Source organism: Triticum urartu, chromosome 2A, assembly GCF_056163025.1.
Source record: "Triticum urartu cultivar PI428250 chromosome 2A, HENAU_Tu73, whole genome shotgun sequence".
Classification (NCBI taxonomy): Eukaryota; Viridiplantae; Streptophyta; class Magnoliopsida; order Poales; family Poaceae; genus Triticum; species Triticum urartu.
Genome location: NC_141874.1, coordinates 264,735,732 through 264,763,483, shown reverse-complemented (window position 1 = coordinate 264,763,483; position 27,752 = coordinate 264,735,732). Strand labels below are relative to the sequence as shown.

The 27,752-nt window shown below is 44.1% G+C and overlaps 1 long non-coding RNA gene across 2 annotated transcripts; it reads right to left on the bottom strand.

Annotated features, from left to right (window-relative positions):
• Window positions 1-9,796: 9,796 nt before the first annotated feature.
• On the bottom strand, window positions 9,797-15,912 carry LOC125537336 (uncharacterized). 2 transcript variants are annotated; one of them, XR_007295789.2, is made up of 4 exons: window positions 14,359-15,908; window positions 13,879-14,100; window positions 13,397-13,520; window positions 9,797-10,300 (listed from the first exon to the last, which is right to left on the bottom strand). It is a non-coding gene; the product is annotated as an uncharacterized LOC125537336 (long non-coding RNA). The 2 variants fall into 2 exon arrangements; XR_007295788.2 differs by having other exon boundaries at window positions 13,397-14,100; window positions 14,359-15,912.
• Between the last annotated feature and the right edge of the window lie 11,840 nt (window positions 15,913-27,752).

Sequence of the window (27,752 nt, the reverse complement as noted above, 5' to 3'; positions counted from 1 at the left end):
GTGATGCATGGGAAGAGAAGGCTACTATGTGTCGATGATGTTGCTGATGAGGGCGAGTACGATGAATTTGATAAGTTGCCAGACAAGGGATGATGCACCCGTGTAACGGAGAAGCATAAAATCATCATAAAACCCAAGTTCATTCGGGACCAACGTAATGATCCCAGTTCCCCCATGTACATGGGAATTAAGATGTAAGACTAGTCTTTATGCCCACCCTACTACTTAATTCGTTCAATTTAGAACTGTCACGTGTACTAAATTTGTGAGTTATGCTCGGTTTTCTGTTGATGTAAGAACCGTTAATATGTTGACCTTGATATGCTGTCAGCTAAGGCAATGAATATGAACTATTTTTTGTTATTATTATTATTATATCATAGAGGTAGCACACTCAATGGATCTCACTACAGTATGTGTGAACAAAAATATGCAAACTAGTTTGCGAATAGCACACGGTTCGTTGATGAAAGCCGTGTGCCGACCAAACCCCGCCCATGATCTGAGTCGTGCTTTCTGATTGGCCAGAACCCAAACCCCATGGATCGTATGTCTGCATCGTTGGATGCTCCCAAATCGAACGGCGATCCTCATCCCTTTTGACAACACATGTAGTTCCGGTTGTAATTTTATTTTTATGCACAAAATGCACGTTAATTTAAAAAGTGTCTTAAATATAGCTAGCAATACCTGAAATGCACCAGAAAATGAAACCCATGGTATAATGGTGATTGTGTACCGTGGAAATTTTTATGAGGCCAAACGATGAATTCACCAGCCACAAGAGTTTGAATTGACACGTCTCCTTTTGGAAACTATGATCCTTCACGTGAGATGCTCCGGTTTGGAAGGAGCAATCATCAAAACTTGTGCCAAACTTTACCAATTTTTTTCCATGGGGTCGTGAGAGCACGCCACAGGCACACATCGATTTTGATGATGTCCGAACTCCATCTGAATTTTCTGTAATTAAAATGCCAACTAGGCCTACGCCAGTGGCCGCACCTCGCGGCCGAAATGTTTGAAACTTCTCCCCTCTTCTCGAACAAACAGATGAAAACTCACAAAGCAACGCACAAAAGATTTGTACACCTTCTTCGCTAGGCTGATAGTAAGGGGGTATCATAGATAGTATCATGCATGCCAACTAGGCAATTTTGATGAGCTGTCATTGAATTAAATGAAGAAAGAGAGGGTTAAGTATCATATCATGAAACTGTATCATAATAAATGCTATGCTACTATGTTTCATGCATGACAATAAATAAAGTACTACATATCACTACTGCAGGATGCTGCTAACGCGACACTACGATCAGACACCCTTCGACGAAACTGTGTGTGATGCCATAATCACAAACAGTGGTGTAAAATAACCGTCAAAAAGGTGCAAAGCATTTGCGATGGAGGACGCATCAAACATGGTTCAGATTTTAGTTGCGTGTGCGATGTAGGGCGATGTAGGGCACATGGCAAACCCGTTCGAACTGTTTGCGATGAGGCAGAGCAACAGAAATTGGTAGCCATATCAATGTGTGTGCGATATACGGCATACAGTTCGCTCCGATCAACCGTTTGCTATTAGGGAGTGCAACATAAACGGTTAGCCAGATCAAGGTGTGTGTGATGTAGGGCATACGGTTCACTCGGACGAACTATTTTCGATTAGCGAACGCAATAGAAACGCTTCAAATTAACAAGATGTGTGTGATACGTACGAAACAGACGACTCGGATGAACTGTTTGCGAAGAGAATTTAGAACACAGACGGTTAATACAGTTAGTTCGTGTGTGATTCTGTTTGTACAAAAAACTTTGAAAAATGCAAACTAGTTGCTTGCGGTAGCTAGGTGTATCGCACACGATGAGTCTTCGAGTACTCGTGTGCGATGATTAGTAAGTTACACATGCATTTCCTTATGTTAACACTTGTGTGATAAATAACACGTGGCACCGGATACGGTATTCGGGTTGTGTGTGTGCTCCACTTAGTATTCCCGCGCTCCAGCGAATGCTTCCCACGCTCCACATGGGTGAATTGTAAAATCCACACCTATTCCCTCACCGGTTTCCTGCCACCAGCTAACGGCTTGCTGCATATAACCTAGGCGGCAACGCACCGCCGCGACACTCTGCGAAGATCTAGTCCTCACCCATCTACCATTAGTTATTCCAAGCATGCCAGGCAACGACCAAAGCTTCGATGTCGACGCCTACCTGCGTTACATCGTCGGCGAGGAGAACGAGCCGGAGCAGGTCAGGGAGCAAGAGCTTCATTGGCCGGTGCAGGCACCATGGCCCATCGGCAGCGATATCGGTGTCACAGTCCTTGGGAGCACAATCGACATATTGTAGAGGAGGTGTGATAAGCAGTTTGCCGTCCATCGTGCAAAAGATCCAGAGCTGCTCAGCGGCATGATCGACGACCCACCCGAAGAACCGCCGTCATCAGTGCTCATTGAGAGCCTGATGTCGCGCAAGGAATGGGCAGAGGACCTTTGCGATTCAATCAAGATAAAGGCAGCCCACGGCTTCATCATTGCCCATGGCGGCCGTGTCAACCTCGATCCCGATGATGTGGTGGCCAGGCTCGAGCGCATCATTGGCGGAGCTGATGTCCCCAACGAAGTAGAACATCGCCAAGTGTTATCTTGAGGATGCAGGTGATCGATGGAATTTGCTACCAGGCCAGAGGCATGGAAATGGAGCGGTTCCGCGGAGCTGTCATGCGCGTGATTGCACGCTGTCAAGCTCTTCTGGAAGAGGCCCAGCAGCCCCAAGAGCCACCCATCAGTGCCAGCAGCTCCGTAGGCGGAGGCGGGTCAGGACACTCGGAGTGAACGGCCGCAAGGGTGCTATGCTGATCATGGAGTCCGAGAAGACCATCGTCGGAAGGCCGCCAGCTCAGAGCTTATATTTTATTATAATTGTAATCATATGTAGGTCGTGAGTGTTCTGCCCTTGCCACATTTGGCATTTTAAATTATCCTGAATATGAAAGACAATTATTAAGAATTATTAACCTTTGCCATTGTAACTTGTCCCCAACGGCGAGTAGAGCACGCGCTGGGACGCCAGAGCAGAGCGCGCCGCGGCCGCCTCAACGGCGAGCAACCACGTGGTCAACCTTCTACCATCAATAAATTTTGACCTTGTTTCTCGTCATATTGCTGATTACAACGCAATAAGTAATTGCAAATCTGTTCACACCTATGAAACTAATATGTGTTCACACATAGCACCGGGCTATAAAAACTACCCACTCGAAAATTACTTCACTGTTCCTCTCCTCATCACCCACAAAACTGTTTTTTTTCTGTCAATTCGTTCCGCCATGACTAGTAGGAGGAGTTTAGGGTGGACATATAACCAGGCAGCAAAGACCAAGGCCGTGGAAGCACTAGAGAGGTCCTGCCGCGAAGCCGCAGCCACAGCAGGGATGTACCGGCGCGCCGCGGAGCCCTTGAACGAGCTCTCACGGGCACGCGAGGGCTCTCACTAGCGCATTTGCGGCATCAGCCATCGTGATGAGCCGGTGTTCCTGAAGTCCTTCACCGGCAATGACGACATTCTCACTGGCGTCACTATGCAGCAGGAGCTGGTCGACGGCTTGATGAAGCTTCTCAAGATCAGCGATGCCTCTGTTGACAAGGTGACCGGTCTCGTCGAGCAAGTCATGGTTGTCGAGAAGGAGCAGGAGGAGGCCGCCGGCTGGAAGATGCTGCATGAGAAAAGCAATGCCTCGGAGATGACGCTGAAAATGGTCGTTCAGGAACTGATGGGTGGCTTGAGGAAGCTCCGGATCAAGCGCGAGCAGGAGGTGGAAGAATCTGTGGCTGCTTTCAAGCAAAGTCATGAGGAATTGAAAAGGGAGCTGGAGTATTTCGCTGCCCGGCGATCCATCGACGAGTAGAGATAGTAGCGACCCAGATCGTTGTCTGCAATTTCCTTCTTCTTGCCCCCGTGTCTTCCGGGCTTTGCCGCATGTGGCTTTTTAAATTATCCGGAATATGTAAGACAATTATTATCTATGCCATTGTAAATTTGTCATCGTATTATCCGTTGCCATTTTATTTGTGGCCGTATTATCCATTGCCCTATGTGGCAATTTAAATTAGGGCGGAATACGAGTTCAAAACACAAAGAAAGCAAATGATGCCATGGGATCACAAGCAAACACCCTCTGTCTAGGTGCTTTAATTAACCCATTAATGGAGAAGTTGTGAGCAAGGCGGGCGGTGGCTAGTGCATGGAGGTCAATGAGATCGCTTCCCGATGAGCATGGGCGGCCTTGCTTCTCGCACGTGTCCCGTCGAGCCTGTGAGGTGGACAGGATGCAAGCGTCCCGTCGAGCCTGTGCGGCGGACTTCTTGCACGCGTCCCGTCGAGCCTGCACGGCGGACTTCTCGCGCTCGTCCCGTCTAATCAAACAGTTGCACGCACGCCACCGAGTATGGTTAAATTTCGACACGGTTAATATACTACAACCATTTGCGATATTAACGTGTCAGCTTTTTGTTTCAAAAAGGACTTTGTTGGCTACTAATGTGTGCACCTCTTCTCAAACAGGACTATTTTTAACCACGGCATATATGTGCCATGTCATGAAACCATGCCAAGTTTCATGTTTTTTGGGTGACTTTTTTGATTTACTGGGATTTAAGAACCAAGATTCTCATTGTTTCAGGACGATGACAAGTTTGTAATTCATTCTCATTCCTTAAATGAGACCTAAACATGCACCCAATGACACATGTACGATTTCCCACGCATTTTGCTTCACTAGAGCATGTGGTTGTAGTTCAAATTTGAATTATGGACTACATTAAATGCATAGAACACTTAGTAATTAGTCCTATATATACAATGGCCAAACGAACCTTGAACAGTTTCAAATTTCAGCATGACAATCCTGTTATTCTTTGTTGCTTGTAGAAAACAAAGTTCAAGGAGAGAATAGGTATCGATTATCGTTTCGCCCACACGAGGGGCATGTTTCCCTACCGGAGCCACGAGGGTTGCGACATGCTCCGGTTTGTAAAAGGCTTGTAATATAGCTTTGCCCAAATTGGCCAATTATATGTACCATGTAGTGACACCATGCCAAGTTTCATGATTTCCTGGTGAGTTATGTATTTGCAGACATTTATAAACCGAGATTCACAATGTTTGTGGCCTAGCCAGGACGGCGAGACGGTTGAATTCGTTCCCATTCATTCCATGGGACCTAAACATGCACCCCAAGGAAACATGTACGTTTTTTCTAGCCATTTTGGTGCACTGGAGCATGTAAGTGAAGATCAGGGACTAATCTGTGATAAAAGTATTCACGGATAGGTCCCTGGCCGAAATAAACAGAAAAAGAAAAAAATATGTCAGACGAACGTCCGCTAACAGAACTAAATGAACGAGTTCGTTCTATCAAATAAACTAACCGATGAACGTTCGTTAATTAACGAACTAAATTAAAAACCGATCTAAGCTAATAAACCGGAAAAAAAATGGCGGCGGTTTGGTTTTTACCGATCATTTGAAAAAAACCAGCGACGGGGTCCGCTCGATGGCGGTGTCGGGCGAGGCAGTGGCGGCGGCTCGGGCTTGGGGCGGTTGCGGTGCGGTGGTGGCGATGAGGAGGAGGGGAGGTGGTGGGGTGGCTATATAAAGAGTGGGCCGACTCGGCTTGGGGAGGGGGTCGCGGGAGGTGGAGTCCTCCCCGGACTCGGCGGTGGATCGGGTGGGCTGGCCGGACTCTGCCCGGAGTCGGTCGGGGCGAGGTGGTGGCGCGGTGGGCTAGGACCGGCTCGGCTGGGCCTTCAGCCCAGTCGGGCGAAGAAGATTTTTTTAAAAATAAATTTCGCCTGAAGAAAAAAATCCTAATAAAATATAAAAAAATTCTAAAAATACCAGAAACAATTTTCACCGTCCAAACCTAATATTTATGACAAGATGAACATTTTTCTGGCCTAAAATGAAAATTTTGAAAATGCATATTTTCTCTAATTTAAATAAAATAGCAAATAAAATACAAATAAAATAATAATTTGATTTTAAAATTTTCTTCTTCAATATTCCTTTCTTATTAAAGAAGTCATTTTATCTTCTCTCATTTATTCTTGTTATTGGAAATAATTGGAGAGAGAAAAATATTAAGATGGAATTTATCCTCTTTTCAAATTTTAAAAAAATCAAATAAGAAAATCTGTGAAACTTCCAACTCTCTCCTTAGGTTCTTGAGCTTCTTAAGATTTCTAGGATCACAGCCAAAATGCAAATAAAATATGATATGCATATGATGACCTATGTATAACATCCAAATTGAAAAATTGGGATGTTACAGTTACTACATATAAGTTGTATTTGTTCCAATAAGTTACTGCCTATTTACAGATCACGGGCCCCGAGTCCCACATACTTAACAAATTAGGCGTATATTTTCTAAATTATTGCATGGCATGTTTAGAAAACATGATACCAAGTTGTTAGTTTTATGCTTATCCTCCTTTCCTGAGTTTCGCATGTGTTCTCTATAGATGTCGAGTAGCAGCGACATCACTCATGCTTCAGGCGATGTATCTTCATATGATTCGGACAACCCTAGGTCTTCAGCAGATTGTGAGGGATCAAGTAATCTTGAACGAGATAGAGCTACAACAATTACCCTTCCAGTCAGGGCATGGAGGAACGCTCCAAGGAAGCCCACACACCAGCCTAAAGGTGTATATGAAGTAACCGAGATCGATTTAAAGTCTTGGGCTCCAAGTAAACTAGATAAAGCACGCACGTGGTTCAGCAGTGTGTGTGGATTTGTTGGCAGGGCAAGGCTCAACATTAATCTCCTGAGGTTTTGGAAGGCTGACACAGAAACACGGCGAAGGATAGTCCGGGAGATCATTGATCACTTCAATGTTCTAGAGCAGTGGAGAATGCAGGTGGAACACGCTGCATTGAAGAAGGCTGGGGATGCTTGGAGAAACTGGAAGCATGTGTTGTACAAGAAGTACTTGAGTGACGGCGAGGACCCAATCCCCGCATATCCCCAAATTACGAAGGCAGACATGCAGAATTTAAAAGGGTCAGGGCAACTAAAGAGTTTGCTAAGAAGAGTTTCAAGCAATCAGAACTTCAGAAGAAGAACATACACCCCCACTGTATGGGTGTGGCAGGATACTACGACATGAAACTAATATGGGACGAGGAGGAAAAAGAAGCAGTAGCGGCGGGTGGGAATCCGGCCTTTAGTGAAATCAGGGGCCAACGCATCAGAGACTATTTGCAGGCATGTGCAAAGAGGATTGATGACGGAACTTATTACTTTGAAAACTCACGTGGCACCGAACTGTATCAAGTGATGTTAGAGGCTTCCAAGATCCCTGGAAGGTTCTACAGGAACTCAGGGCCATGTGACATTCTGTCCATTGCTGTGGAAACAAAAGAGCCCCCTGGCCGTGCAAGGGGTATATGTGTTAATGTCCCGCACAAGAGGGCTTTCACACTCAGCAAAGAAGAGAGGCTCAGCATGAAAAAAGCGAGGAGTGAAATGAAGCAGAATGAAAGGTTGAGGAAGGAGATTTATCCAGCTGTTCGAAAGGATGTTGAGGAGTCAATGATGATGCAGAAGACTCTAACACTTATAGATAGCCAGCAGATGGGAGGGGAGATGGGCATGGAGGATACTATATTGCGCGACAACACTGCACAAGAGTAGTTGTGCATCAGGTGACCCCAGCAACACTAAGACTGCAGCTGCTCGTGATGATGCTATATCTGATCTACCTGGAATGAAAGACAGACTGGAGGGCGTGCTTACACATTATGAAGGTACATTAAAATGTGCAACAGCTTGGGTTTGCCCACCCTTCTTGGAAGATGGCCTCTTGTTGCACAATGTGCCATTGAAGCCGGGCTGTGTGAAGTGCTACGTGAGTGAAGTAAAGCCTAGATTCAATCAATTTGCCCTGCAGAATGTCCTAGGAGACTTCGATGAGCAAAGGACCTTAGGAGAAACACTATTACATCACATCCAGTGGCCATGAAAGGAAATAGTGTTCATCGATGAGATCCCTGAACCCCCGCCAAGAGCGACCATTGTCGCCCCTCAACCGGTGACGCTCTCCTTGCCACAGCAGCTCTCGTGGGCTGATGCATCAACCTATGATCAGCCAGCCCAACTTTGTGGCATACATGCCATGTCATCCTCTGCCCCAAAGCAGCCAATGGCAAGGCCTACAACTGCTGAAGACGCACCACCGGTTCAGATGCCGGCCGCTGAAGCAACGGGGGGAGACCCAGCTGTAGCACATGCTCAGTAGACCAACTTGGTGGAACGGACTGCTAAGCAGTCTGATGCTTCGGAACCGCCTGCTAAGCAGTCTGTAGGTCCAGAACAGACTGCTCATTATTTTGTCGGTCCGCAGTCGCATGATCAGCATACCAATGCATCAACACTTCCTGCTCAGCCAACCAATGCATTGGCACAACCTCCTCAGCAAGCGACAAGTTGGCACCACCTTCATAGAAACTAGGCATAGCTTCAACGCATGGTTAGCAGTCTGGTGCCTCTGCTCCTACAACCCAACAGTCCGTCACAGCAGCACCGCTAGCTCGACGGTCCAGCATAGATAGACCATCTTCTAAGCAGTCCGTCCAAGCTTCACTGCCTTCCCGACAGTCTACCTTGCAGGCAACGAGACGTTCCGCCAGAAATGCTTCAAGTACCAAGATGTAAGTGACCAAAAAGGATACACCCCCGAGGAAGCGCAGCGAGAAAGTGAAGAGGAAAGAGAACGATTGCCTCTTACTTAAAGCACTCATCGCCCAAAACCAAATTAACAACAGCTTGTTCGAATCGGGGTGTAACATTATTTCTGGCTGCATGGACGATGAAGAAGTACATTTGTTGCTTGCTAAAAGTAAAGCAGACGTACTTCAAGAACGCTATTACGTCCATGGCCAGCCATTTCTTGTTGGCGAATACTTTGATGAGTGCAGCTCCAGTTGCCGTGAGTTACATGAATATTGCATGGATCTAATGTCAGAAGGTCATCATGGTTTTCTAGTCCACTACAACAGATATCATTTCCGACACGATGCTGGTTCCAACAATGTGAGTATCGAGTATTTACATCTCTTCTTCAGCTTCAACGAGCTCGATGCCACTCTTGTTAGATGCCTGATTTTGTAAGTACTTAACAAACTCTGATCAACTTCTCCATACAAGGATGTAAATGATACAGCTAACTGCATTTTATTCCTCTAAGGGGATTGAACGCCTAGAGAAGAAAAAGGGAGAGTGTGTATTTAGTAGATCCTGAATTAGCAAATGGCACAACAATACATGGTAAGGACCTACGGGACTGGGCCGTTAACATGGTCGTCCGTTTCTTCGAAAACACGTCTCATGCACAATCATTTCTCTGGCCATATCATGAACAGTAAGTCAAGTAAACAACCACGCATACACTCATAGTCTTTCGGATTTCGACATAATTCGTAGCTTTCTTTATATGTAGCAATCATTGGATATTGGTATTCATTGTTACAAAGAAGAACATAGTTTACTACATCGATTCTCAGAGAGTCAACAAACTCTCAGGATCTGACGCATCTTTAGCCATTCATGGATAGGTATTGAATTCTGTGATGTTGAAATTAATTTGCATTCATATCTGGTTCAGTAATTGATGTTCTGAAAATTCATCTTCATTTGCAGTGTGCTCACATTGTGGAAAAATAAACCAGGGAACTTGTTCAAGAGGGAACTACCTCTGCAGCACAAGATCGTTTCTCTGGTGACACACCGAAATCCGTTATTTTCGAAAAATTTATCCAACAGTCTACAAATACCTTTTCTTACGCTAGTCAAATGTTCAAGCTTCTAAATAAACCTCTTTCTATTTTTCCAAAGAAATAAATAATACATCTAACACAGGTTAGGTTGTTCCTAACAGTACAAATACATGACTAATTCTGTACAAACAATTTCAGTGTCCTCAGCAACAAGTAGGGACCAACCTTTGTGGATACTATGTTTGCGGACACATGATCTCCATCTGCAAATCTGCTGATAGTTGTGACGATCCTCGCGAATTAGTACCAGTAAGTCTATCTTACTTAATATCTTCTACTCCACTCATATGGCACATTCTGATCTTAAAAATACTGCAGCTCATCTTAAAATTGAGGACCCCTGGACCGCTCCCGGCTGGTGAATTGCTGATGGTTCGTAGATTTATCAGCAACTTCTTCCTTAATCACTACATCAATCCCACTGGTGATAATGAAGAGTTTAGCATGCCTTCTCCTGCAACATTGAGTAAGAGTTGGCCGCTAAACATATATATATATATACACGCATGGATCCATTGTTTTCCATCTGATGAGGTCTTCGTATTTCGTACACTATGATTAATTATGTAAGGCATATATGTGTGGACAAATCATTGGAATTTATCTACCATATGTTCAATTGTAATTGTTGCGAAATATGATGAATGTTCTTCCTGTGGACACTCTTTGTCCAAATGAATATTGTGGCAAATTTCCTTTTTGCATGCCGATTCAAAATGGGATTTTTTTTATTTTTTCAATTGAATATTGTGGCGAGTTTGCTTTTTGCGTGCCGATTCATAATGGGATATTTTTGTTTATTTGGTCAATTGAATATTTTGGCGAATTTGCTTTTTGCAAGCCGATTCAAAATGGGATATTTTTGTTTTAACGTGGCAATTGCTACGCACACGGTTCAACTAAATGAGTGTGTGCGATCCAAATCGTAAAGCATACATCAATCGTAGCGTAACCGTCGGTGATACACAAAAGATCGCAAACGATTTGCAGCGCTACTACGTGTGCGTAGGGTCTCCGGAACCGTTTGTGATATCGCGTTATCGCACACGAGAACTCCGAGTAAACCGTGCCCAATGTAAAATACAATCCCAATCATAATTTTTTCAGAAAATGTGTGGGATCCCAAATGAAAAACACATGTCACTCTTGCGGCAACCTCGGTGATACCCAACAAATCACAAACAGTCTGCAACACTTGTATTTGTGCAAAGGGGCTCCTGAACCGTTTGTGATAGAATATTATTGCAGACGATAATTGTTGGGAAATGTGTGCGATGGAGTCTTTCATGGCAGACGGGTTACGCAGGAAACTCGTGTGTGGTGGGGCACAAATCGCACACAGTTCATATGTTGGCCAATGTGCCTTACATACTGTTTCCCAAATGGTTCATTACGACAGACTATATGGTTTCACTACGTCATTAGAAACATTTAATCATCGATACCACACGTGCAAAAGAATTTAGTGTTTGTTGCATCGCACATAATTACATTTTGGAAGGCCTCTGCATCATTGCTCCATACCCCTGATGGTTTATGTGGCGTGTGGTAAGGACACCCTATCACCCACACTCACTTGGCGACAGTCCCAAATACCGTCGCAGAAAGGGGTTAAACACCGTTTGTATGGCACCGACGCGTACCAGTGGAGAGGTCGAGGGAGTGTGGCATAGCGTACACTCGAATGTTAAAGACGATACACCAAGATATCATGCGGCGAAGCTGTGGTGAGGGATGGAGGGAGATAGTTATCGAGAGAGTGGCCTACATAGACTTTGTGTGTGCGCGCATGGTGAAGGTGTTTTACAAAGGCATCACATGTTTCTTAAGAGAGAGGGAGCGTTTGTCATGGAGGGCACAACGAGGTTGTGTGTGAGAAATACTTTTGTTGAGAGTGAAGGCGGGAATGCCATAAATGTAGATCGAAACGTGGAGAGCAATAATGAGCGTGCGTGTGTTGGATACCAATAGTTGTATTAACAAAAAAATGACCATCAATCGATACATGAAGTATGTGTGGGGGGGCGATGGAGAGACCTAAACACAACATTTGTATGTATGCAGTACTACACTTAATATTCATGTTTTAGTTTCATGTTCATTTTAAATATTGAATTAAGGACCATGCATGGCTTACATTTTACTCCCTTCATTTTTAAATATTTGTCTTTTTAGAGATTTTGAATGGACTGCCACATACGGATGTATATAGACATATTTTAGAGTGTAGATTCATTCATTTTGCTCCATATATAGTCACTTGTTGAAAACTCTAAAAGACAAATATTTAGGAACAGAGGGAGTATTTTTTTAATTTGTGTCATACATGCGTGGTTTGGAAAAATAGATGCAATATACTTACTGGATTGTTGTTGTATTCGGTAGTGTGTGTGGTCATATGCTTGATACATAAAAAGTTTTCTCACCACCATACCGTTCATCTTTTAAATTCGAATTTGCAATGAAAAACTTACTGGGGATACCATGAAATGTGAAATCCATGTTGAGATCGCTATATCACAAACTCACTATAATTCAAGAACTCGTCATAAATCAATTACCGTGCCTTTTGGAATGACCAATAATTTGCAAGTAAAATACGAGCATTGTAATACATATAGATTCATTCCGCAATTTAATGGTAGCACCCAACTGCGTACCAGCCAGACCCTGGCTCGGGTTGATCCTAAAAAAACTGGGCTCGTGTCCTTCTGGTGGCGTGCGTGGTATGCACATTAGACAACCCCAACCACTCGAGCCTCCCCATTTCGAGTCGAAATATCTGGTGGCCAGAATTCTAGCCCTAGGAAATTCCCCTCATGTCCCCGGTCCGTGAACAATGGAGGGATGCTTTAGTAACTAGACAACTTTACCTACCATGCCGAGCACAGTTCAATTCCCTCGGTCGCTGCTACCCAAGGTCAACCGTAAACTCCATTGCCTAGTACTAATAGGAGTACTACACCAGGATGAGCATAGAATTGAGCCCCGTTTGTTCATGCCTAGTGCTTGAGTCAATATATCAGGCAATGCAGTGGTACAGAGGGATTATCCTTTTAATCTACACTAGCACAATTGCCCGTGCGTTGTAACGGGAGGAAAATTCACACGTCCCAAGTGTAATAAGCATGGCTTAAGACCCCCCCCCCCCCCGACCCCCCGACGGGATATACATTAGAAATTAGTAATTCTTATGCACCAACATAAATCATGGCTAAATTATACTTCTAGGATCCTCATGCACATGAAGTCACTGTCTCAGCCTACGCAATTGAACCTCACCACCTCTTTCAATGGCACATGCCGCTTGCAATCATTTCTTTCCATCCCCATCTACACAGTCTTTCAATTAAAACACATAAACCATGCAGTTCTGTTTTATTTCTTATGTTCATCGATCAAATATATCCCTATATATTTTTGAGATTTTAAAAGCTTCACACTCTGAATATCTTAATCAAGTGGATGCTCATGCAGCAAGGAGTACAAAATCAACTCATATAACTTTTGTTCTATCTATGTATGAGAAGAAAAAAAAACTGAATAGTACCTCATGAAAACCGACCCTGATGATTATTTTCTCGACATTGCAAAGCCCCCTCAAATTTTAGTTAGCTTTAACAGCATCGTCGTCCTCTTTCTCCTCCTCTCCGTCGTTGGTGTCCGTCCTTCACCTGCAAAATCACCAATGTATTCGACAACACATCACACGCCACTGGACTTATCACAAGCAGTGTTGAGGCTGTCAAGGTCCATCTGCACCCATAGTTTCCTGCTCTACTCATTGAACTAAATTGTGTTGGCCTCTTCTTCCGTGACCACATATGAGCATTAAAATAAAATATTCCATGATGAAACGTGAGCAAGGATTTTCACTACTGCATACTGATTGTGAAAATGCAGACGTACAAATTCGATTCTAATATATAACTGTAAAAGAAACAATTTTCGAACCATGCATGCATGTACACAACTGCAATAGTACAGTACTCTAGTTCAAACAAATAGCACTCATTTTGTCGAACAAATTACCTTGGGCATATCCTGCGACAAATACGGGGGGCATTAATAGCTCGGGGATTGATTTCTAGTTGAGAAGCACAAGAGTTTGCGGATGAGGAACTGTACGGCGATGTCCGAGTAGAACAGCCGGTCGGAGACTTGGAGAGGCGGACCAGTGGCGAGGGCGGCGGCTACCCAGCGGCGGGCGAGTTGACGTGAGATACAGTTCGCCTCGTAAACTTTCGCCCAGATCTGGTTGCACAAAAACGAATCAGCCTCAACCATCAAAAATCACCAGACATGTTGTCCCTAGTGTAGTTGATGTGTTGTCAATTTATAATCCTTATTATTATCTTAACATACGTAGATTCCCTTTCATCTCTTCATTATGGTCAACAAATCCCCCGTCAACTAAACCTGGAGAGCCATAACATCACTGTGCTTATTTGCATCAAATTGAGGTTGGGATACGCATGCACTGGCGAAGCTCAGGGAGAGGATGGATTGTACCTTGCTTTTTGGTACCATGATAGCAGGGTGAGTGGATACAGCGAGGTAGAGGTTGATGAAGAGCGGTGCCGAAGCACATCCATCCTCAGCGGCGTCGGCTGCAGCGGCATGATGGCGTCAGCGCCCGCCGCGTAGCGCACAACCCACTCCAGCGCCATCGCGTCCAGATCGTCTTCCGCTCGATTGTTTTGGTCTGGGAGAGGGATTTAAGTGATGGGGAAAACTTGTTTGTTGGCTTCTGAGTCTATGTGAGATTTTGTCTCCTGCGCGCACACGCTAGTGACTCCGATCCAAATCCGACACGGCCGCCAGCAGGAGGTTGGAGGTGGAGGAGACTCAGAATGGCACCGATTTGGGGCTGGTGGGAAGGGGAGAGGGCGCGGCGGCGGCGCTGGATGGAAGCCGGAGAGGGAGACTGGCCACCGGCCGTGGCTGCGAGATTCACGGCGGAGGTGGCGTGCTTTCATCCAGTGCGTTTTTCCTAGAGCAGGACCCAATACAACACGGTCAGCCCATGCGTTTTCCCAGCAGCCTGAGGCCCAATACAACATCAGCCCATGCGTTCTTTCCGCGAATTGTTATTTTCACTTATTCCTAAACTGCAGGACTGCGGGTTAATTACCTAAAATTATAAGGGGGGTTTAGCAAAACTGCCGCGACGGTGAACCCGGAGACTCAATCGGTGCTTTATTATTACTAGCACAAATGCCCGTGCGTTGCAACGGGAGAGAAAAATTTAGACACCCATAACCCAATAAGCATGGCTCAAGATCCCCACGTCCGCGTCCCCTATATCAATATGACACTCTGGGGCACTTCAAGCTGAGTTCCTTACTTGTGAGGAGGGTCTCAACCTCGCTCTTCAATGGTCTAAACTCGGGTGGAAGTCGAAATGGGTTGCACTGAGGTAGTCTAAGTTAATGTCATTGTTCATGTAAGTAGGAGCCGGAATTCTGTTAGCCATTACTTTGTTACTTTTGGCCGTGCCGAGGGTCGTACCGCAGTATGGTTGTATTCGGGACCTGCAAATGTTCCTATGCTTTGTAGGAGTGAACTTGTAACTCATTAAGAAATGAATTTTCTTCTAACCCCACAAAAGAAAATACGACACTCCTTCTGTGTTACCATTTATCCTTTTTTAACCCTGCCAACGGTGGCCGGTCACGTTATCAAACCGCATCCGAACATGGTCGATCCCGAAGACAATGAAATCGGACACCACACAACGTACATGTCATTGAACAGCGGTAGGGAAATCCCTTGTTTCAAACTTAAATGCAAGCTACTCCTATACCAAGTCTACACAGTCCATCATACTCCCACTCACTTTCAACTTGTAATTTTGTGGACTTGTTTCATGGAGGGAGGGCAAGTCCTGTGTCTGTCTCTGCATGCCTCTTTAGTGCTTCGCCATGGAGCAAACATCAATATTTTCCTTCCAGTTGGAGAGATGTTTGCTACAAATAGTACACATATGTTCATCCATAACAGATAAAAATAATAGTTCACTCATTTTCCCACAATCAATATATTGGAGGGAGGGCAAGCAGCTTCAATGTTGAACCTTCAATATAGAATGCAGGCCCTTGAGACTATACAATTGCAGTCAGAGTTGATTGCAATATTGACGCGTATCTCACGAACAGTTAAACACCAACAGCACAGTGTCTACTATATAGTTATCTGATCTACATTTGAAATGTCAAGATATGCAGTAGCGAATAAGACCACTCCAAATTGAGGATGTTGTTCTTGCTGAAATTATTTCGAGAGCTAGCTGCCTACCAGGGAACGGGAATCCATCGTCCAACCACAAACAGATTAATTTTTCTGCCTCTTCCCACAGCAACACGCTAGCTCGCCGCTGCACTGGCCACCATGGAGCCACCTGCTGCTAATCAAAACACACTGCCACCATCTCCTTCCCTAGTGACAGTGTGCTGCCCACCTGTGGTCGACTGTTGTTACACACGCTGCATGCCTAACGCACCACCGGTCCTCTACCTGCCCTCCAACCTTGTCTAGGTCCGACGTACACATGAATAGATACTGAAATTGTATGGTCGCGGCTTACAGCTTACTGCAAGCCCGTCTCAAACTCCCAGTTCCCATGCATGTAGTTTAGTGTTGGTAATACTAATAACAAAACAAAGTAGGTCCACCTTTTGCATATAGTGACCAATCTCCATCCCGTCATCTTCCCTCGCCGGTCCACTCGCCAGTGAGTCTAGAGCCGAGGCGGCGACTCAATGCCCGCCGAATTGAAGGAAGGCCTGACCCAACGGGAGGGCGTTGAAGAGGAAGAGGGAGTACATGGCCGGGAATGCTGGATTGGGTGAGGGGGCTCGCTGAGAGTGTCTCGGAGGAGGGTGCCTGCGCAGCTGGTTTGGCGGATGAATACTTCCCGATGCCATTGGTGGTGCCCGAGGCGGTGGCCAGGAAGAGCACTCGCCGCGCAAGCATCAGAAACGGCACGCACTTGCAGGCTATTCCTCTACCTCTGAATCCTGAACTGGTCGTCATAATATTCAGTCATTGCATATGTAGACGTAAGAACTAAGAACTGAATCGGGCATTGGATTACTTATTATGAATTTCTATACGTAGATGTTACTCCTCCACATTTGACTCGATTGAACTCAATTATCTGGACTCGATCAAACTAAAGTATCTTCACATGTCCATGTAATAATTGAACTAATTAATCAAAAAGCAACCTGGTGGGCATTACCTCAAACATATTGTGGGCACTGTGATACAGGATCAGCAGCAACAGAACATGGCCGTGTCTGGCCTGGGGAGGATCAGTAGCAACAGAACAACCTTCACCACCTTCTTCCTCCTCTCCAATGCCTGGACCTCCCCTCTCCTTGACCTCACGACCGCTTCAATCCACCTTTACTGTTGCAATCAGGAAGCACGACCTGGAAAGGCGGTGGCAGCGGCGGTGACTCCATAATATGGTGGAGGCTGCAGGCGCGTCGGCGAGGGAGGCGACGTTGGGCGTGATGCTAGCGACACAGGAGGCCGCGTGTGGCGAGGGAGGCTGGGCGTAAATGTGGCGGGGGCGTGATGGCGATTGGTTTCTGCGCAGTGGTGGCGGAAGTTGACACAGGGAGAGGACGGCGGGGTGGCGGCAGTGCGTGGCATGGTGGCGGCGTTGATCAGCGGCGAGGGAGGCGGTGCTGGGCGTTGGCGGCCGTGGCGATCCGCGACAGGGCGACGGAGACTGCCATCTCCTCAACGACGGTGGTGGTCAACGAGAGGAGCGCCGAAGGGATGCGGGATCCATGGTGGGTTGTGGCTGGGTGCGCCTGGTGGTGCGATGGGGACAGAAGGGATCGAGGGAGATGGGGATCAGACTCGCTAGGTCTTTTTTTACTTACGGGAGGCAGTGGGTAAATATTAGTACCACCTCATGTATATGTTTTAAATTTAAACTAAAAGCGTAAAATTACGTGAAGACACGTATTGTGACAGTGAACCCACGGAGTCAATCCATGCTTTATTATTAGGAAGAGACTAGCAAAAATGCCCGTGCGTTGCAACGGGTAAAAAAGATATCCCTAAAGTCACGGGAGCAAAAACCTGCACCCTCTACTAAAGGGCACAATGTGTAAATGCGAGTCGGACACTGCTTCTTAATGAGACTCATTCATGGTCAATGCTGAATGTGTGTTTCGAAGCAGTTGCTGAGAGGCACGGTCTTTACATCATAACATGTTTGATAAAATAGAAGTGGTCAATGCTAGTATTAAATACGGGAAAACCTTTTGAAGGATTCTTTTTGTATTTATACGAATTAGCAGTATATGAAATAAACTGATACACATATAAATTATCTCCAAACATATCAATATATCACATCGAGATAAAAAAGACTATTGTTGTGAAAAATGTTTGGAAAACTAAAAAAATGATAGTCACGAGTGCTTGCATAGTTAGACACATAATTTTTTTTATCATTCACTTGAGGCATTCATAAGTTGTAAAGTTTTTGGATGTATCAAACTCAATCTATTTCAACATTGTAAATGGTGTAGTTGATTCTGAACCACCATCATACCACCAATAATTATGTTAGCATATTTTTTTAGAACAACATATTATTAAATATATGTATTGACCGAGAAAATAATAAAATTTAAGGGAAATACTTTAGTCCACATATATATGTCTATATATATGCATGCAAATTGGTGGGGGAAATGTAGTTGTCAGAACCCATGCATAACAACAGGAGTCATGTACTATCATGGGTCTTGATTAACATTCAAAATGCATGGAAATTAAATAGGCACAACAGTTAGGCTACAAATTTCCTTGAAAGAAAAACTAGTGTGGCAGAGAACATTTATATCAGTGATAATGTGAAGCCATAACACAACAAATTTCAGGGGTACACTGAACAAATAAAAACTTCACCCCATATAGCGCTCCTCCTGCTCCGCCTCAGGATCGAAGCTTCAGAGCGCCGGCACCATCAGGGATATACCAAATATTGTATGCATCTTCAGAGCGCCGGCAAGCCCCTCATCCGTTTGCAGACCCGTCTTCATTCCAATTGCAATCAAGCTAATAAGTAAGCATGCATCTCTTCTTTCGGTATAGCCGTTTAAATTGTCTGCAGTGCACGTCCAAGCCCACAATCCTAAAATTCAGTTTAGATACTTCATCATGGATGGCTCACGTCTAACCGAGGAACGCCATGCATGTAGTCCAGCCCTCCGTTTATTTAATCCCTCTGTCAATGGATTCATCTTATGTACCCTGTTTGCGTGGCCAGTTTGTTGATTTTTCAAGCAAGTTACAAGTGTTTATAAATTGGTGGAAATTAGTATAAGACAGCAAGGTGGGACTATTCAACAAAAGATATGCATGCATCATATTTTATAACATAAAATCTGAGACGTGGCTTCTAGCCCATAAAAGGCCCAGTAGTGCATCGTGCCAGGAGAAGGTGCTCATACCACATTACGTCTGAGAGGCCAGCTTGCGTACGTAATTGAGCACATACGAAAATAGCTTTGCGACGGTCGGACGAAAAATCATAACAACGGACTAATAGTACCACTTCGTTTATATTACGATTTTGTCTATACTAATCGTAAAAGCGTACTATAACTGGGCGGAAGCGTATTGTGACGGTGAACCCACGGAGTCAATCCGTGCTTTATTATTAAAAAAAAATTAGGGAGAGACTAGCAAAAAGGCTCGTGCGTTGCAACGGGAGAAAACGAAATCATAATCTTTAATGGCCATAATCACATTTTGCTGTATCACCGAGATACAACACCACTCTCAATTTTGTAAAATGATGAATATTTTTTAAACTCGTGAACATATTTGAAACCGTGGTCATTTTTCAAATTTGATCATTTTCAAAAATCAAGAATATTTTTTGAATTCATGAATATTTTATACTATTCGCAAATATGTTTTAAAAATTGTGAACATTAAAAAACGTTTCTTGAATTGGTGAACTTTTCTTGAATGGATGAACACTGTTTTGGAAATTGGTGGGTTATTTTTTGAAATTGACGAACATTTTTTTATTTAACGAACATTTTGTGAAATGCATAATCTCTTTTGAATCAGCAAACATTTTATGCATGAATACACTATTTTGCAAGTCACAGATAATTTTTTAATTTTTAGGATATTTGTTCATTCATGAACATTTTTTGAATTTGCCAAATTTTGTTCAATTTCATTAACATTTTTTTCATATATGACCTTTTGAAAAAATCATGAACATTTTTTGATTTCTCAAACATTTTTGTTCAAAGTTTCGAACATTTTTTGAATATGAAAACAGTTTTTTAATAAAATCGTGAACATTTTTCAAATACACAAACATTTTATGATTTATTAAAAATATATTTCATAATTCCCATTTATTTTAATTTGGGAACTTCTTTGAAGTCCGAAATTATTTAAAGTGGAAAGAAAGAAAGCAGAAAAAACAAAATTAAAAAACAGGCCGCCCGGACATGGACCGGCCCAAACGGTCGCGCTGCGTCTTCTCCCGACGCGCAAAGCACGGTATAGGAGGATTGCCCTCTGTGAACCGTTTTTTACCACTTATAGAAAAATGGCCCATGTGTTGTAACGGGTGCATAAATATATTAACTGGTTATCATTAATGTTTTAAACATATATTTTTAGTGTCCATATGCACAACACATCATATTGTTGATTTTTTCTTTTAAAAAAAATCACTCTTCTTCGTGTGGCCATGGAGGCATGGCGGATCCCACCGCCAATGACACATCCATCTAAATATAATATACTCGTATATTCATCTTTTGTGAATCTTAACATCACAAACTGAAACATTTGGGCATTTGATTTTGGTGAGTACATCCAAGTTGTACAAAACCGTTCATAATTTAGGAAGGATTAAGTAGAGACATGGCATAAAGAATATGCGTGTTACATACTAAAAAACAATTTACCACTCTTCTTTTGCGACATATGTTTTGGAAATTTACCACTCATATCATCAGTCTTCATATTTCCTTCCTATATTAATCCGTGCATGCCCACTCCTTCCCATATTATAATCTCTTTGTGCCACGGTCCGTCTTCCTTCATTATATCTCTTTCTCACTTATTAATTTCTGATGGCCTCAGGCAACCCGACTCCAGCTTTTCTTTTGTTAACCAGCTTATTTTGCAGTCAACTCGTGAACCTATAAAAACTGGTTGGACTTGGTATAGATAAGCGATGTGGTACTATTTAATTTGTTGAAGAACCTAAAGTTTGATAGAGTCGAGTAAGCTAGCTCAGTTGGATTTCCCTCTTGGCGCTTGACTAGAGGTCGGCAGATCGATCTCGTGTGTGTACATATTTTTTCGTGGGATATGTCTTTTTAACTCCACGCGGCCCATGTTGGTAATAGACAAAAAAAGGCCCACTTAGGCACAGGTAGGCGTCAAGCGAGGGCAAGGGAGGTGCATGTTCGAAACGGTTTTAGTACCACCTCAAGTATATATTTTAAATTCAAATTGAAAGCGTAAAATCACGGAGAAAAAGCGTATTGTGACGGTGAACCCACGGAGTCAATCCGTGCTTTATTATTAGGGAAAGATAGCAAAAATGCCCGTGGGTTGCACCGGAAGAGAAAAACACATGCATAATCCATCACCGCCAATCATAAGTCGACTGCCCTCCGAAACATGACAACTCTTAGAAAGCCATTATATGATGCACTGCTACTACGTATCAAGATACAGTAACAACCCATTTAAAAAAATATACAGTAGCAACTGGAACCTCGTCGCATGTCATCATGCGACGCGCACAGACCATGCAATGCAACAAACAGGGGAGCCATTATGCATTCAAATAGCCTCATATACTCAAATTATTTTCCCTTTATGTAGAAAGTCACTATACAGTTGTCATGGTAAAAGCAAAAGGGCATAAATAGCCTCATATGAAACCAACGCCTAGTTAGCAAATATAAGACTTACATGATTTCGAATTATATGACAAACTCATCATATATAGAATCAAAGTTGAACTATGATATATAGTAGATGAGCCCGAGCTGGGGCCATGCATGCACACACGATTAAGAATATCAACTGCTGCTAACATGATGTCAGAACTAATGGCCCCACAAAAGATGATTAGTTGATCAGAACATAGTTCTCTCAAATATTCACCTTTGACAGTAACTAATGGTCCATGCATGGGTAGATACTGCATTGCAATTGCATTACACCTAACGATCCTAATTAAGGTTGCCACCACAGCCACAACCGCGTCTAGAGATTAAAGGAGGCATCATCAGTGGATTAATTACTGAAAGGTTGCATAATGTCATCCACGAAGGTGAATACTCATAAAACAAAAAACGTGTTACTTAAGAAACAAAGTAGATGAATTAGAACATCGATGGATACCATATTACCACCTGCGTTTAGGTGAGCCAACCTGTTGACCCCGCCATGGTCTCTAGATGCAGCTGGCAGTCGTGGTCTGAAGCGACCCGACCATCGTCGACGGCGCGTAAATCGCTGAGGCTGAGCTCGCGTGTCACCGCCGTCCTTGGACTGTGCACACCGCCTCTGTAAGCTAGTGCACTGATGTTCCTGTCTGTCAGAGCTCGTGCGTAGGCGGACACAACCTAGCCATGGGCATGCACACTCTGCTTGGAGCCAAGCCCAACACCTACGTCATGGCATCAACCATCGAGAATCTTATGAGCCTGATATTGACCAGATCGATATGAGGATTGATGAAGACTCCATCCATGGCAACCAATGGGACAATTTGTGAACTCAGATCGTGTTGCATAGTCAGGGGGTCCGTGACGGCGCACTTCATGGAGTCGAGGACGCATGGGAGACAGATGCATGGCATGCGACTCTATGATCGTGAATTCCACAGGGAGTGTTGGCTGTTGGGGTGCGCAGGACGGCAACCACGACGGCGTCCGCGGCGGCGGCTTCTCGTGGTCAGGCAAGGAAGCAACACGGCATCGCGCGGCGACTGCTCGTGGTCGCGCAAGACGGCAACCACGATGGCGGCGGCGGCGGCTGTTCGTGCTCACGCAATGAAGCAACACGGCGTCGGCGGCGACTGCTCGAGGTCACGCAGGGAAGGAGCGCCTGGGACAGGGGAACTCGAATCTAAGAGAGGAGAGGAGACGGGTTAGCCCCGGCTGGTTTTCTCCCGATTTATGTAGCAGACTTTTTTTAGCGTGGCGTGCGCCTGCGGAGGCTGGTTCCTGTTGTTTTTTTATCTGACGGTGATACACATACTAAACTTATCTTATTTGGTGACTGATTCCTGAGCCGGATATAGACGCGTGGTGAGTTGCAACACTTCGACGGCTTATAGGGAAAGATTGATTGTGGGTTAATTGTCTAAGACAATAAGGATTTTTTTGCAAAAATGTCGCGACAGTGAACCCGGAGACTCAATCCGTGCTTTATTTTATATATATAGGGAAAATCCATCCTACCACCCGGTGGTAGTTACCCCACATATCTCATATACTACCATGCAGTATTATATATATTATTTTATTATTTTAAATATGTTCATACACTATATCTAAGATATTTTAAAATAAGTTACATGAAAAAATTACATATGAGTCCATAGTTTTTATTATATTTGTGAAATACGTACATATTTGTACGTAAAAAAGAGCTTACTCCAAATATGATACATACTATCTAAAAATTAGTATATATACTACCTAAACATTGTTATATACTACATACTACACGTACATACTCTCGGTTTCGACAGATACTACATACTACACGTACAAAACGACAGTGATGGTAACTACCACTACTTGTAGGAAATATTTGTCCTATATATATTCTTCACCCTATGTGAGGAATAGTTATTCTTCACCCTCTCTCTATTTTGACGTCAATGCACTGTATTTTTAGGGTTCGTAAATTTTGTTCTATTCCATACGTAAAAAGTGAACATAAGAAAATATATACTCGCTGTAAAAAATATTTTATGTTATGTAAAGTTACGAACGTAAAAACATACATAAAAATGCGATATTTTTGGTCTTATAACCTATTTTTTTGTTTTCTTATACCAAATTTTATGTAGTGAATCAATATGAATGTAACTATTTGTATTCCAAACGTAATTTGTTTATGAAGCGATCGTAAGATTACCTCGGGTGAAGAATAACTTATTCTGCACCCTAAGTCCCGTGCGTTGCAACGGTTATAAAATATAAATTTAAAGGTTTGTGTGGTATTTGAGAGTTTACCTTCCATAATGCATTGTTGAGGTGTACTCCCTCCATTCCTAAATACAAGCCTTTTTAGAGATTTCAATATGAACTACATGTAAGCAAAGTGAGTGAATCTAAATCCTAAAGTATGTTTATATACATCCGTACATAGTTTATATTAAAATCGCTACAAAAGACTTCTATTTAGAAAGGGAGCGAGGGGGTAGCTTCCAATTCGCATGCTTCTGCCTTGCCATATCTTTATTTTTAATGCAAAATTGCTGTGCAGCCATGCCACTATCAATATGCACTTTCTTTGTTGATTAGCAATACCAACATATGTCCACTAAAGCATTATCTGTTTACAATATTCTACTAAAAAAAATTAACACTTGACATCAGAAACCACTCCAAATATATAGTGAAATTGCAATCATATTTCGGGTCATCAATTTAATTAGATAAATTAAATTATTCTAAATATGCATGTCTATGTGATGACCAAGCAAGATGTCAATCTGAGCACGTCGAAATAGATTCAATATGCTACTATATATATCATGACCAAAAATAGACGGATTATATGGAAAAATAATAATGTAGAAAGAATGAAGTAGAAAAATATCAACTGCTTAAAAATTACCAGACGTGGCAGATGCCAGGGAGCCTCCATAGCAAGCAGCACGGACATGACAGAGCCAGGAGGCAAATCATGGGATGTAAAATATTCATCTGCTCCACGGGACTATATTTAGCACACTGTTTTGTGTTTTTCCAGCCCACTTGCACTCATAATTTTCTTATAAAATATAAACTTCCCAGCGGAGCTCTATGTTTTTTTATGAAAAGAAGGTTTACCCCGGCCTCCATATCAGAACGATGCATACGGCCATATTATTGATAATCAAAATGTCCAACAGACTACAGTAGCTAGTAACAATAATCCTAGACCTACGGGCCTATTATAGGCAAGTTACGGAAGCCCTTCGCTAATTCTCTTTGGCCCCCCTGATTTTCACCAGGGTGGCCCCGCTTCCTCCCCTTCTTGCCAATCAAACCATGCCATGTCAGCGTGTAATTAGTCTCAGCCTGTAAATGTCCATACGTGTAATTAGTCTCAGCCTGTAAGTGTCCGTAATTAGTCATGGTTTTTCTCCGTTAAATTTCCATATGCCTGTAATTAGTCATGGACTTTCTCCGTTGAATCTGCATGTGCATGTCAAATTCCTGAACATAAAGCCTATCCACCTGCCATACCGATCACTAAAAATTGAAACTTTAGTATTATGCTTCAAATTTTACCTGCCATACCGATCATTGCTTAGAAACTTTGGACAAAGATTAGTCAAGGAGATACTACCCCACCAAACTTGTACGTGGTGCATACTCCATGGCCCATGCACACACACCGTGTATGTACGCTGCTCAGGGCTCATGTGGCCACGAGAGCGTATTCCTGAAGGGAGGCCATGGGGATGAGCAACACGCCAACACCACGTGCACCTCCGTCGCCATGTGAGCTTTGCTGCCGAGATGATTTAGAAGGACAATGAAGGCTCCTCTACATCCTTCTCCTTGCCAGCACCATGCCCAAACGCGTAGTCGCTGCCCTCACTCCCAAGCCTGTACCATGGCTATCTACCATGGCTGCAGCTGTCGCGCCCCTCGCCGTAGCCTGCACCTCGCCGTGGACCCCGGCCTCCTTGAGCCCCCTGGCTCGCACCAATCTGATGAGCCTTGTCCTTCCTCCCTTCTCCCATGTCCACCATGGACGCTGGTCTTTTTTCTACTGCCAGGCCCGAGCTCACCTCGAGTCTTCTGGCCAAAGGCCTCCACTGTGACCAGCCTCTGTCATGACTCATGAGTCTCCTGCCAGCTCTGCATGCTTCTTCCCGGCACCTTGTTACTGCTCCGGCCATCACCACGACATCGGATGCCGGCGTGCTGTGCCCTCTAACTAAACCTCCAAGTCCACCCCAAACCCCCTTGCTGCTCCCCGGCCATGGGCCCTCGACCTTACACCATGTACCATCGACCCGAGGCCAGGCCTTTTGCCAAGTCCTATTCGCCAGAATACGCGACAGCAGCGGTGTTGGAGACATGACCAGCCAGTGGCCGCAGCTGCAGCATCCGCTAAAGCTTCCGGCAGCTCGGCAAGGGGGGAACTTGGCGAGGCGAGCGGGAGGGGGTTGGGGAGTACTCGCCGGAGTGAGGAGCGGGGCTGCGCGGTGGACGAAAACTTGGCGGAGATCCGCCCTAAGCCCGAGGCGATCATGAAGGAGGCGACGACGGCTGCCTCGTCCTGCAGCCCCTGGAGCGCACGCGAGGGGGCGATGGGAGGACGATTCGGCAGCGTGTTGGCACTTGGGAAAGGGACACGGTTTGGGTCGGGAGTCTTTCGTGGGCTATCGAGGCTTTAAATCTATTGATTGATGATCAGCGAATTAGTACGGATCGAGGGGAGAAGGCAGCGAAGGAGCCCGTGATCAAAGCCTTTTCTCAGATTTTAGCCACTAAAAAGTTGGACGGCCCGTCTCGGACGACGAACTAAAATCTGAATTAATTGTGTGCTTGGAGATTAGTACCACCTCGTTTATATTACGATTTTACCAATACAAATCATGAAAGCGTATTATGACATGAGAAGAAAGCGTATTGTGACGGTGAAGCCACGGAGTCAATCTGTGCTTTATTATTAGGGAGAGATAAGAAATATGCCCGTGCGTTGCTACGGCTCTAGAATAAACCTATACATGATCACAATACAGGATAGCAACATGTCTCCTTTTAATTTTGTTTCAAACCATTATGTTAGATTTACATAAATTTAGTTCGCTTATTCCACCATAAAGCATTCCTGTTGAAAAGGAGATAACGTCTGTCAATTACTTTTCAATCTTTTTGCTTGCATCATTGTTAAGAATTACGCATCAATCTGTGAAAACGTTTGTACCCAAAAAACATAGAGTCGATAAAATTTCTTGTATCTTCAGCCATACATCCTTTACTCAAATTTAAAAAATTGCTATATTTAATCCAAGAAAAAATATGTGAATTACAGGACGAATTGTACTGATGTGACTTGAGCTTTGGTTGGTTTCATACGCTCATACTTCTTAGTTTTCTTATAAAATAATATGGCGATATTTATACTATTCAGGGGGTTATCCATCCGTAAGATTATTCTTGAAGCTAGCAAGTAATCACCATGGGTTCCGTTGGTGTTCGAAGTAATCACCATGAGTTCAGTTAGCTGCTAAATGACGGACGGCTGGATGGGATAATGAACATTAAACCTCACGTTTTGTACACGACAGTGATACGTCGACCAGAAGGACTTACCAGACAGGGGCGCGGCGGATTCAGATATCCTACTGCAGCTATCGCTGCTCACCGAGGCGTTAGTAGTTCAGAGAGTTGTTCAATAGCTCAGTGCCTGCTCAATACACGGCGACGACAACCTCCTTTGGGCACTCGTAGGCAGGAGAAGAGAGGACCGCGGCTGCAGATCACTCGCGGCGTTGCTCCCGTGCCGCTTGAAGGTCACCAACTCGGGGCAGAGCAGGAGCTTAAAGGCATGGATACGCCAGACCTGAAGGACGGCAGTGGAAATGGTGGAGCAGGGGGGGAGGGGGGACATTGCTCGCACTCATGGCGGACGCCGGCGGC